This window comes from Anomaloglossus baeobatrachus, chromosome 1, assembly GCF_048569485.1.
Source record: "Anomaloglossus baeobatrachus isolate aAnoBae1 chromosome 1, aAnoBae1.hap1, whole genome shotgun sequence".
NCBI lineage: Eukaryota > Metazoa > Chordata > Amphibia > Anura > Aromobatidae > Anomaloglossus > Anomaloglossus baeobatrachus.
The window spans coordinates 905,052,399-905,065,300 of record NC_134353.1 but is presented as its reverse complement, the minus strand read 5'-3'; the positions used below and the strand labels follow the sequence as shown (position 1 = coordinate 905,065,300).

General features: G+C 51.9%; 1 protein-coding gene across 2 annotated transcripts in view; it reads right to left on the bottom strand.

The window, feature by feature from the left end:
• PIAS2 (protein inhibitor of activated STAT 2) overlaps positions 1–12,902 on the bottom strand; it is a 262,659-nt gene that overhangs the window by 236,379 nt on the left and 13,378 nt on the right. The gene's annotated exons all lie outside the window — the stretch shown is intronic.

Genomic DNA, 12,902 nt, shown 5'->3' with positions numbered 1-12,902 from the left:
GATCGCGAGACCGTGCCATGAAGGCTGGGACCTTGTTGCTGTGCCGGGACGCCATTAGGTCGACGTCCGGCCTTCCCCATCGGCGACAGATTTCCTGAAACACGTCTGGGTGAAGGGACCATTCCCCTGCGTCCATGCCCTGGCGACTGAGGAAGTCTGCTTCCCAGTTTTCTACGCCGGGGATGTGAACTGCGGATATGGTGGAGGCCGTGGCTTCCACCCACATCAGAATCCGACGGACTTCCTGGAAGGCTTGCCGACTGCGTGTCCCCCCTTGGTGGTTGATGTATGCCACCGCTGTGGAATTGTCCGACTGAATTCGGATCTGCCTTCCTTCCAGCCACTGCTGGAAGGCTAGTAGGGCAAGATACACTGCTCTGATTTCCAGAACATTGATCTGAAGGGTGGACTCCTGCTGAGTCCACGTACCCTGAGCCCTGTGGTGGAGAAAAACTGCTCCCCACCCTGACAGACTCGCGTCTGTCGTGACCACCGCCCAAGACGGTGGTAGGAAGGATCTTCCCTGTGATAATGAGGTGGGAAGAAGCCACCACTGCAGAGAGTCCTTGGCCGTCTGGGAAAGGGAGACTTTCCTGTCCAGGGATGTTGACTTCCCGTCCCATTGGCGGAGAATGTCCCATTGAAGTGGGCGCAGATGAAACTGCGCAAACGGAACCGCCTCTATTGCCGCCACCATCTTCCCGAGGAAGTGCATGAGGCGTCTTAAGGAGTGCGACTGACTTTGAAGGAGAGCCTGCACCCCAGTCTGTAGAGACCGCTGCTTGTCCAGCGGAAGCTTCACTATCGCTGAGAGAGTATGAAACTCCATGCCAAGATACGTTAGTGATTGGGTCGGTGACAGATTTGACTTTGAGAAGTTGATGATCCACCCGAACGTCTGGAGAGTCTCCAGTGCAACAGTCAAGCTGAGTTGGCATGCCTCTTGAGAGGGTGCCTTGACTAGTAGATCGTCCAAGTAAGGGATCACAGAGTGTCCCTGAGAGTGCAAGACTGCTACCACTGCCGCCATGATCTTGGTGAACACCCGTGGGGCTGTCGCCAGACCAAATGGCAGAGCTACGAACTGAAGATGGTCGTCTCCTATCACGAAGCGTAGAAAGCGTTGGTGCCCTGTAGCAATCGGCACGTGGAGATAAGCATCTTTGATGTCTATTGATGCTAGAAAATCTCCTTGAGACATTGAGGCAATGACTGAGCGGAGGGATTCCATCCGGAACCGCCTGGCGTTCACATGCTTGTTGAGCAGTTTTAGGTCCAGAACAGGACGGAATGAGCCGTCCTTTTTTGGCACCACAAAGAGATTGGAGTAAAAACCTTGACCTCGTTCCTGAAGAGGAACAGGGACCACCACTCCTTCTGCTCTTAGAGAATTCACCGCCTGCAGAAGGGCATCTGCTCGGTCGGGATGTGGGGAAGTTCTGAAGAAGCGAGGCGGAGGACGAGAACTGAACTCTATCCTGTACCCGTGAGACAAAATGTCTGTTACCCACCGGTCTTTGACCTGTGGCAGCCAAATGCCGCAAAAGCGGGAGAGCCTGCCACCGACCGAGGATGCGGAGGGAGGCGGCCGAAAGTCATGAGGCAGCCGCCTTGGAAGCGGTACCTCCGGTTGCTTTCTTGGGGCGTGAGTGAGCCCGCCAGGAATCAGAGCTTCTTTGCTCTGAGTCCCTTTGGACGAGGAGAATTGGGGCTTGCCCGAGCCTCGAAAGGACCGAAACTTTGACTGCCACTTCCTCTGTGGAGGTTTGCTTGATCTGGGCTGGGGTAAGGAGGAGTCCTTACCTTTGGACTGTTTAATGATTTCCGCCAATTGCTCACCAAACAGTCTGTCTCCAGATAATGGCAAGCTGGTTAAACATTTTTTAGAAGCAGAATCTGCTTTCCATTCTTTTAACCACAAGGCTCTGCGCAAAACTACAGAGTTGGCGGATGCCATTGAGGTACGGCTCGTAGAGTCCAGTACCGCATTGATAGCGTAGGTCGCAAACGCAGACATTTGTGTAGTTAGGGACGCTACTTGCGGCACTGCTGGACGTATGAGAGAGTCCACCTGTGCCAGACCAGCTGAAATAGCTTGGAGCGCCCACACGGCCGCGAATGCTGGAGCAAACGACGCGCCGATAGCTTCATAGACAGATTTCAACCAAAGGTCCATCTGTCTGTCATTGGCATCTTTAAGTGAAGCCCCATCCTCCACTGCAACTATGGATCTAGCTGCCAGTCTGGATATTGGAGGGTCCACTTTTGGACACTGGGTCCAGCGTTTGGCCACGTCAGGGGGAAAAGGATAACGTGTATCCTTAAGGCGTTTAGAAAAACGCTTGTCCGGATAAGTATTGTGTTTCTGGATGGATTCTCTGAAGTCAGAGTGGTCCAGAAAAGTACTCAATTTACGCTTGGGATACAGGAAATGGAATTTCTCCTGCTGTGCAGCTGCCTCCTCTGCAGAAGGGGCTGTGGGAGAAATATCCAACAGCCTATTGATGGCCGCTATAAGGTCATTTACCATGGCGTCACCATCTGGCGTATCCAAATTGAGTGCGGCGTCAGGACAAGACTCCTGATCACCCACCTCTGAGTCATCATATAGAGACCCTTCTCGCTGAGACCCTGATCCGCGTGATGACGTGGAGGGTCTCTCCCAGCGAGCTCGCTTAGGCGGACTGGGACTGTCATCGGAGTCAGAGCCCTCAGCCTGTGATGCCTGGGACCCCCTTGAATTACGGATTAATTCCAGCTGAGGGGGGCCGGGGAACATAGACACAGCGGTGTCCATGGTCTGAGCAACTGGCCTGGACTGCAAGGTTTCCAGGATTTTTGCCATAGTCACAGACATTTTATCAGCAAAAACTGCAAATTCTGACCCCGTCACCGGGGCAGGGGTCGCAGGCGACTCTGCCTGGGCTACCACCACCATAGGCTCTGGCTGACGAAGTGCCACTGGGACTGAACATTGCACACAATGAGAGTCGTTGGAGCCTGCTGGTAGATTAGCCCCACATGCTGTACAAGCAGTGTAAGCAGCCCTTGCCTTGGCACCCTTGCGTTTTGTGGATGACATGTTGTTGTCTCCCCAGAGTAATATAGGGTATACAGCCAAGAAGCGACCAAACAGTGCAGTATATATAATATATATAAATATATCTGGTACAGCGAAAAACAGTACACAAATATAACACTGTGGCACTAGTGGGGCCGCACGTATGTGCTGCTTACCACCCGCTTAGCGCGGGTGTGTGGTCGCCAGAAATCCCTAGCCTGGGTCCCCCAGAGCCTGCGTCCGTTCTCCAGCCAGACTGCATGTGTATAATGGCTGCCGGCGTCCTGGGGAGCTGCAAGCCTGGGGGCGGGCCTAGGGCGTGCACAGAGAACAGGCGCGAAGCCTGTGTCCTACTGTGCTCAGTGAGAGGGCTGGAGCATGTAAATCGTGCTCCAGCCCTCGGCGCTGCCGATTGAACAACGTCTCTCCCCTACCCTGATTGACAGGGTGGGGGGCGTTAACGAAGCGGAGCTAGGCCGCAGAAAAACCGGGAACTAAAGTTAGAAGCGCCGCCGCCGTAAAAGCGCGGTCGGCGCGTCCCCGGCGCACTACAAGTCGCAGCTGCGCCGCCGCTCCAGGGGCGGTCGGCGCGGCGATCCACACACATAAAGTCCCCCAGTAATCTGCGGGGACTATAAGCCCAGCGCACAGCGCTACAGTCCCCGGCGCACTAGCACACCCAGCAAGCCTGGGGTGTGCGTGGCCTGCCATACGGGGACACAGAGTACCTGAAAGTTGCAGGGCCTTGTCCCTGAACGGCACTCCCGCTCCACATCCAGCAGGTTCTATGGGTCTGTGGATGGAGCCCGGCCTCAGGGCTTGGTGGCCGGTAAGATCCCACTTCCTCAGAGCCCCTCAGGGGGATGGGGAAGGAAAACAGCATGTGGGCTCCAGCCTCCGTACCCGCAATGGGTACCTCAACCTTACAAACCACAAGTGGGGTAAGAAGGGAGCATGCTGGGGGCCCTAGTATGGGCCCTCTTTTCTTCCATCCGATATAGTCAGCAGCTACTGCTGACTAAACAGTGGAGCTATGCGTGGATGTCTGACCTCCTTCGCACAAAGCAGAAAACTGGTGAGCCAGTGATCCCACTGGGGGTGTATAGCCAGAAGGGGAGGGGCCTTACACTTTTTAGTGTAATTGCTTTGTGTGGCCTCCGGAGGCAGTGCTATACACCCAATCGTCTGGGTCTCCCAATGGAGCGCCGAAGAAATAAAGAATATAGTTAATAATAAACAGTCATTATACTTACAGGTCCCGCGACGCATCCTGCAGACTCTGTCTCTCGGCCGCTTCCAGGTTTGATCATTGCTGTGCCCCCGTGAAAGCACCACTGACTTAAGGGACCTTCCATGATGCTATAGCCATGTGACCAGTCTGGTGTAAATGTTGTTCAGACATTGGGTTACAGACTGGTCACATGTCTATGACGTTACGAAAGGTCCTGTAAGTCAGATGTAGCAGAGCTGAAGATGCTCGCCCACCTTTGGACTATGTCAAAGGTTTTTTTTTCTGAGTAATAAAAGGTGGATTCCTAAATGTCTTCTGTTTTATTTCTAATAAAATATTTTTTCACTGTGTTATTGTTTGCTTTTACTGTTAAAATAACAGACAATCACAGACGCAGTCACAGAGTAGTAGGCGTCTGTGATTGGATGCTGGAGTAACCTGAAACCAGCCCATACATTCTAGCATCTAGAATGCATGGGCAGATTCCAGGTTACTCCAACAGCCAATCACAGACGCCCATTCTGCGTGACAGCGTCTCTAATTGGTTGTTGGGTCCCTCACACATATAGTAGTGTAAAAATAAATAAATTAAAAAAGAAGGGAATTTTGTTACTTACCGTAAATTCCTTTTCTTCTAGCTCCAATTGGGAGACCCAGACGATTGGGTGTATAGCTACTGCCTCCGGAGGCCACACAAAACATTACACTAAAAAGTGTAAGGCCCCTCCCCTTCTGGCTATACACCCCCCGTGGGATCACGGGCTGATCAGTTTTAGTGCAAAAGCAAGAAGGAGGAAAGCCAATAACTGGTTAAACAAATTCAATCCGAAGGAACATCGGAGAACTGAAACCATTCAACATGAACAACATGTGTACCCGAACAAACCAAAAATCCCGAAGGAAACAGGGGCGGGTGCTGGGTCTCCCAATTGGAGCTAGAAGAAAAGGAATTTACGGTAAGTAACAAAATTCCCTTCTTCTTCGGCGCTCCATTGGGAGACCCAGACGATTGGGACGTCCAAAAGCAATCCCTGGGTGGGTAAATGAATACCTCAAGTTTGGACTGTAAAAACAGCCCTTCCCTACATGGAGGCAACCTCCGCCTGCAGGACTCATCTACTTAGGCTGGCATCCGCCTAAGCGTAGGCATGCACCTGAAAATGCTTGGTGAAGGTGTGCAGACTCGACCAGGTAGCCGCCTGGCACACCTGCTGAGCCGTAGCCTGGTGCCGTAATGCCCAGGACGCACCCACGGCTCTGGTAGAATGGGCCTTCAGCCCTGATGGAACCGGAAGCCCAGTAGAACGGTAGGCTTCAAGGATTGGTTCCTTGATCCATCGAGCCAGGGTGGATTTTGCAGCCTGCGACCCCTTGTGCTGACCAGTGACAAGGACAAAGAGTGCATCCGAGCGGCGCAGGGGCGCCGTGCGGGAATGTAGATTCTGGGTGCTCTACACCAGATCCAACAATGCAAAGCCATTACATATCGATGAAATGGATAAAAGGAAGATAAGGAGATATCCTGATTGTTATAAAAAGGGGATACCACCTTAGGGAGAAACTCTGGGATCGGGCGCAGCACTACCTTATCTTGGTGAACACCAGGAAGGGAGCTTTGGATGACCGCGCTGCTAGTTCGGACACTCTCCGAAGAGACGTGACCGCTACCAGAAAGGCCACTTTCTTGAAAGTGAAACATCCCTCAGAGGCTCGAAGGGCGGCTCCTAGAGAGCAATTAATACCCTGTTCAGATCCCATGGGTCTAACGGCCTCTTGTACGGAGGGACAATGTGATAACCCCCCTGCAGGAACGTGCGTACCTGAGGAAGTCGTACTAGGCGCTTCTGAAAGAATACCGACTGCGCTGCGACTTGTCCTTTAAGGGAGCCGAGCGACCAACCTTTTCCCAATCCAGATGCAGGAAGGGAGGAAAAAGGAGACAATGCAAATGGCCAGGGAGACACTCCCTAAGCAGAGCACCAAGATAAGAATAACTTCCACGTCTTGTGGTAGATCTTGGCAGACGTCGGCTTCCTAGCCCGTCTCATGGTGGCAATGACGTCTTGAGATAATCCTGAAGACGCTAGGATCTCGGACTCGATGGCCACACAGTCAGGTTCAGGGCCGTAGAATTCAGTGGAAAAAACGGCCCTTGGGACAGTAAGTCTGGCCGGTCTGAGAGTGCCCACGGTTGGCCGACCGTGAGATGCCACAGATCCGGGAACCACGACCTCCTCGGCCAGTCTGGGACGACGAGGATGGCGCGGCGGCAAGCGGAGAGGAGCTTGCGTAGCACTCTGGGCAACAGTGCCAGAGGTGGAAACACATAGGGTAGCTGGAACTGCGACCAATCCTGAACTAGGGCGCCTGCCGTCAGAGCTCTTTGCTCGTGAGACCGCGCCATGAAAATCGGGACCTTGTTGTTGTGCCGAGACGCCATTAGGTCGACGTCCGGCATCCCCCAGCGGCTACAGATTTCCTGACACCATTCTGGGTGCAGAGGCCATTCCCCTGTGTCCATGCCCTGGCGACTGAGGAAGTCTGCTTCCCAATTTTCTACGCCCGGGATGTGAACTGCGGATATGGTGGATGCTCTGTCTCCCACCCACATCAGAATCCGCCGGATTGCCTGGTAGGCTTGGCGATGCGTGTTCCGCCTTGGTGGGTGATGTATGCCACCGCTGTGGAATTGTCCGACTGAATTCGGATCTGTTTTCCTTCCAGCCACTGCTGGAAGGCTTGCAGGGCAAGATACACTGCCCAGATTTCCAGAACATTGATCTGAAGGATGGACTCCTCTGAAGAGAGTCCTTGACCGTCTGAGAAGGGAGACGTTCCTGTCTAGGGACGTCGACTCCCCAACCCATTGGCAAAGCCTGTCCCATTGAAGTGGACGCAGATGAAACTGCGCGAAAGTGACTGCCTCTGCATGAGGCGTCTTAAGGGGTGTGACTGGCCTTGAAGGAGAGACTGCACCCCCGTCTGTAGTGAACGCTGCTTGTCCAGCGGAAGCTTCACTATCGCTGAGGGAGTGTGAAACTCCATGCCCAGATATGTCAGCGATTGGGTCGGTGCCCGATTTAACCTTGAAAAGTTGATGATCCACCCGAAACTCTGGAGAGTCTCCAGCGCCACGTTCAGGCTGTGTTGGCATGCCTCTTGAGAGGGTGCCTTGACAAGTGGATCGTCCCAGTAAGGATCACAGAGTGACCCTGAGAGTGCAGGACTGCTCCCATTGCTGCCCTGAACTTGGTGAAAACCCGTAGGGCTGTCGCCAGACCAAAGGGCAGGGCTACGAACTGAAGATGCTCGTCTTCAATAACGAAACGTAGCAAACGCTGGTGCTCTGGAGCACTCGGCACGTGGAGATAAGCATCCTGATGTCTATTGATGCTAGGAAATCTCCTTGAGACATTGAGGCAATGACGGAGCGGAGGGTTACATCCGGAACCGCCTGGCCTTCACGTGCTTGGTGAGCAGTTTTAGGTCCAGAACGGAACGGAAAGAGCCACCCTTTTTTGGCACCCCAATCAGATTGGAGGAAAAAACCGTGTCTTGTTCCTGAAGAGGAACAGGGATTACCACTCCTTCTGCCTGCAGAAGAGCATCGGCTCGGTGGGGGGGGGGGGGGGGGGGGAAGTTCTGAAGAATCGAGCCGGAGGACGAGAACAGAGCTCTATCCTGTACACGTGAGACACAATGTCTCTCACCCACCGGTCTGTGACCTGTGGCAGCTAAATGTCGCCAAGCGGGAGAGTCTGCCACCAACCGCGGATGCGGAGAGAGAGAGCTGAAAGTCATGAGGAGACCGCCTTGGTAGCGGTTCCTCCGGCTGCCTTCCTTGGGCGTGATTGAGCCCGGCCGGAATCTGAGCCCCTCTGAGCCTTTTGAGCCCTTTTGGACGAGGACAATTGGGACCTGCCCGAGCCTGGGAAGGGCCGAAATCTCGACTGTTCCCCCAGGACAGCATTACTAGGGTAAGTCGCAATGCAGACATTGCGAGGTTAAGGACACCACCTGCGGCACAGATGTACATGTGCTCAAGACCAGCTGTCATAGCTTAGAGTGCCCATACGGCTGCGAATGCCGGAGCAACCGACACGCTGATAGCTTCACAGACAGATTTCAACCAGAGGTCCATCTGTCTGTCAATGGCATCTTTAAGTGAAGTCCCATCTCCACTGCAACTATGGATCTAGCCGCAAGCCTGGAGATTGGGGAATCCACCTTTGGACCCTGGGTCCAGCGCTTTACCACGTCAGGGGGAAGGGATAACGTGTATCCTTAATACGTTTGGAGAAAACGCTTATCTGGTAAGCGTGGTGTTTCTGAACTGCTTCTCTGAAGTCAGCGTGGCCAGAAAAGTACTCAATATACGCATGAGATACTGAAAAGGGATTTCTCCTGCTGTGAAGCTGACTCCTCCACTGGGGGAGCTGAGGGAGAAATATCCAACATTCCATTGATGGACGCTATAAGATCATTCACTATGGCGTCACCATCCGGTGTATCCGGATTGAGAGCGGTGTCAGGACCAAAGCCCTGATCAGCTACGTCTGCCTCATCATACAGAGAGTCCTCCTGCTGGGACCCTGACCAGTGATGAAGCCGAGTGCCGCACCCAGCGAGCTAGCTTAGGCTGTCTGGGACTGTCGTCCGTGTCAGAGCCTTCACCCTGGAATGCCTGGGACCCCCCCAGAGCACTGATTATGTTCCAAATGAGGGTGGCCAGGGAGCATTAACCCCTTAACGACCGCGGGCCGTAAAATTACGTCCTAAATGACATAATCTTACTGCCCGCGGTCCTCCGGCGGCAGCATGCCGCGATCGGCGCACATCTCAGCTGATTTTCACAGCTGAGATGTGTGCCTGCTAGGCACGAGCAGAATCGTTATCTGCTCGTGCCGATTAACCCCTTATAATGGCGCTGTCAATACATGACAGCGCCATTATAAGCGCAATCGCGGTAAAGTTTTACTTACCGCCGAAACCGGAAGTCACGTGACGCGATCACGTGACTCCCGATAGTTGTCATGGTAGTACAGGGTCATGTGATGACTCCTGTACTACACATGAATTGGTTTCACTTTCGCTGTGCCCGGGGCACAGCAAAAGAGAAAGGCAGCGTATCTGCTGTTTACAGCCTTCCAGCTGTGATCAGCAGATACTGCAGAGCGATCGGAATGCTGATCGCAATAGCCCCCTAGGGGGACTAGTAAAATAAAAAAAAAAAGTAAAAAAATAAGTTTTAAAAAATTAAAAAAAAACAAAAAAACCTAAAAGTTCAAATCACCCCCCATTCGCCCCATTGAAAATTAAAGGGTTAAAAAAATAAAAAATATACACACATTTGGTATCGCCGCGTTCAGAAACGCCCGATCTATCAAAATATAAAATCAATTAATCTGATCAGTAAACGGCGTAGCGGCAAAAAAATTCCAAACGCCAAAACGACGTTTTTTTGTCGCCACAACTTTTGCGCAAAATGCAATAAGAGGCGATCAAAACGTAGCATCTGCGCAAAAATGGTACCGGTAAAAACGTCAGCTCGAGACGCAAAAAATAAGCCATCATTGAGCCTAAGATCCCGAAAAATGAGAACGCTACGGGTCACGGAATATGGCGTAAAACGTGCGCCACTTTTTTCGGACAAACTTCCGATTTTTTTTTAACCCCTTATATAAAAGTAAACCTATACATGTTTGATGTCTACGAACTCGCACTGACCTGAGGCATCACACCCACACATCAGTTTTACCATATAGTGAACACAGTGAATAAAATATCTCAAAAACTATAGTGCTATCGCACTTTTTTTGCAATTTTTCAGCATTTGGAATTTTTTTGCCATTTTCTAGTACACAATATGGTAAAACTGATGGTTTCATTTAAAAGTACAGCTCGTTCCGCAAAAAATGAGCCCTCACATGACCATATTGACTGAAAAATAAAAAAGTTACGTCTCTCAGAAAAAGAATGGCGAAAAAAAAAAACGGAAAGCGAAAAATCGGCCGGTCGTGAAAGGGTTAATCAAGATTGCCCATGGCCTGACTGGACTGCAAAGTCTCTATCCCATGACAATCTATCAGCCGAAACTGCAACTCCGTCCCTGTCCCTGGACAGGGTTCACAGGTGGTTCCTTTGGCCACCTCTAGTAGAGACCCCGGCTGACCAAGTGCTACAGGGGAGCATTGCACACAATGGGGGTCAGTGGAACCTGTGTTGCTTTTTTGCTGCTGTATTCTAACCATCTATGCAATGTATAGCATACAAGCATAAACACTTCAGCACATGCAATACAAGCAGCATAGAAAGCCTGTGCCTTGACACCCTTGCTTTTTTGCTGCTGTTGTCCAGCCATCTAGGAGAATATAGAGCGACCGTACAGTGCAATGTATAGCATACAAGCATAAGTACAAATGAACACTTCAGCACATGCAATACGAGCAGCCTATAAAGCCTGTGCCTTGGCACCCATGCTTTTTTGCTGCTGTTGTCCAGCCATCTAGGAGAATATAGCCAAGAGTAGCGACCGTACAGTGCAATGTATAGCATACCAGCATAAGTACAAATGAACACTTCAGCACATGCAATACAAGCAGCATAGAAAACCTGTGCCTTAGCACCCTTGCTTTTTTGCTGCTGTTATCTCGCCATCTAGGAGGGCATATAGCCAAAGATAGCGACCTACAGTGCAGAGCATAAAATACAAATGGACACTTCGGTATTTAGTGGGGTCAGCACTTCAGGTGCTGCTTACCGCCCGCCTATAACGCGGGTGTGTGGTCGCCAGAGCCCTGTGACTGGTTGCCCAGAGCATGTCTCCGTTCCCCAGCTCGGACTGCGTGCAGGAATGGCTGCCGGCGTCCTGTGAAGAGGGGCGGGCCGTGGGCGTGCCCCAGACAAGAGCGGGAAACTGGCGTCCCACTGTGTCCAGTGAAGGGGGCTGGAGAATGCAAAGCAGACTCCAGCCCTCGGCGCTGACTGTCTGTACAGCGTCCCGCCTCTCCCCTGACTGGCAGGGCTGGAGGCGGGAACGAAACGAAAACTAGGCCGCAAAGCCGGGGACTCGAGTAATAAGCGCGGCCGTCCATGTGCACGGCCAGCGCGGAAGTCCCCGGCGCACCACAAGTCCCAGCCGCGCCACAATGTAAAAAACACCCAGCAGCGGCCGGCGCGGCAGTTCCCAATACATAAAGTCACTCAGCAAAGCTGTAGTGAATAATAGCACGAGCGCTCCGCGCTGTTGCCCCCGGCGCACTAACACTCCCAGCAATGCTGGTGTGTGTGTGCGCGCTTGCCCGGGGACACAGAGTACCTTAATGTAGCAGGGCCTGTCCCTGACGATACTCAGCTCCATATCCAGCAGGTTCTCTGGGTCTGTGGATGGAGCCCGGTCTCAGTGCCTGGAGACCTGTAAGATCCCACTTCGCCCAGAGCCCTGAGGGGGGATGGGGAAGGAAAACAGCATGTGGGCTCCAGCCTCCGTACCCGCAATGGGTACCTCAACCTTAACAAACACCCGACAAAAGTGGGGTGAGAAGGGAGCATGCTGGGGGCCCCATATGGGCCCACTTTTCTTCCAACCGACATAGTCAGCAGCTGCTGCTGACTAAAAACAGTGGAGCTATGCGTGGATGTCTGACCTCCTTCGCACAAAGCTTGAAAACTGATCAGCCCGTGATCCCACGGGGGGTGTATAGCCAGAAGGGGAGGGGCCTTACACTTTTTAGTGTAATGCTTTGTGTGGCCTCCGGAGGCAGTAGCTATACACCCAATCGTCTGGGTCTCCCAATGGAGCGCCGAAGAAATGACGTAGTGCTCCGCAGTATTGATTCTCCGCGCAGATAAAGCTTCTTTTTTCTATGATATGATGCTTTTCGGGTCAATCACACGCATCAAATAACCCTGCTGTAAAGTATTGAAAAAGTGGGAACGAAGGACCTAATAGCAGCACAGGATGTCCATACTGACCACATTTAATGAGCATTGACTCGCACTGGGGGTGCTTTGTTCTTAGCTTTCTAAGCTTCTACAATGGGAGAACAAATTCAGCTAAATCCAGTTGGCAATGGTATGGAGGTAAGGGTGCTTTACACACTGCGACATCGCTAGCGATTTCGTTAGCGATGTGACACGCCAGATCGCAGATACAATTTGCCGAGATCGCACATGTGACCGGTGCTAAAAAAAAAAAAAACGACCTATGTGCGATCTCGACAAATCGTATCTGCGATCTGGCGTGTCACATCGCTAACGAAATCGCTAGCGATGTCGCAGTGTGTAAAGCACCCTTACCTCTATACCATTGCCAACTGGATTTAGCTGAATTTGTTCTCCCATTGTAGAAGCTTAGAAAGCTAAGAACAAAGCACCCCCAGTGCGAGTCAATGCTCATTAAATGTGGTCAGTATGGACATCCTGTGCTGCTATTAGGTCCTTCGTTCCCACTTTTTCAATACTTTACAGCAGGGTTATTTGATGCGTGTGATTGACCCGAAAAACCATCATATCATAGAAAAAAGAAAAATTGTCTGCAGTGAACTCTTTAGGCCACATGCACATGTTGAGTAAAAATGCAGAAGTGGTACATGTGTTTCTAGTATACTT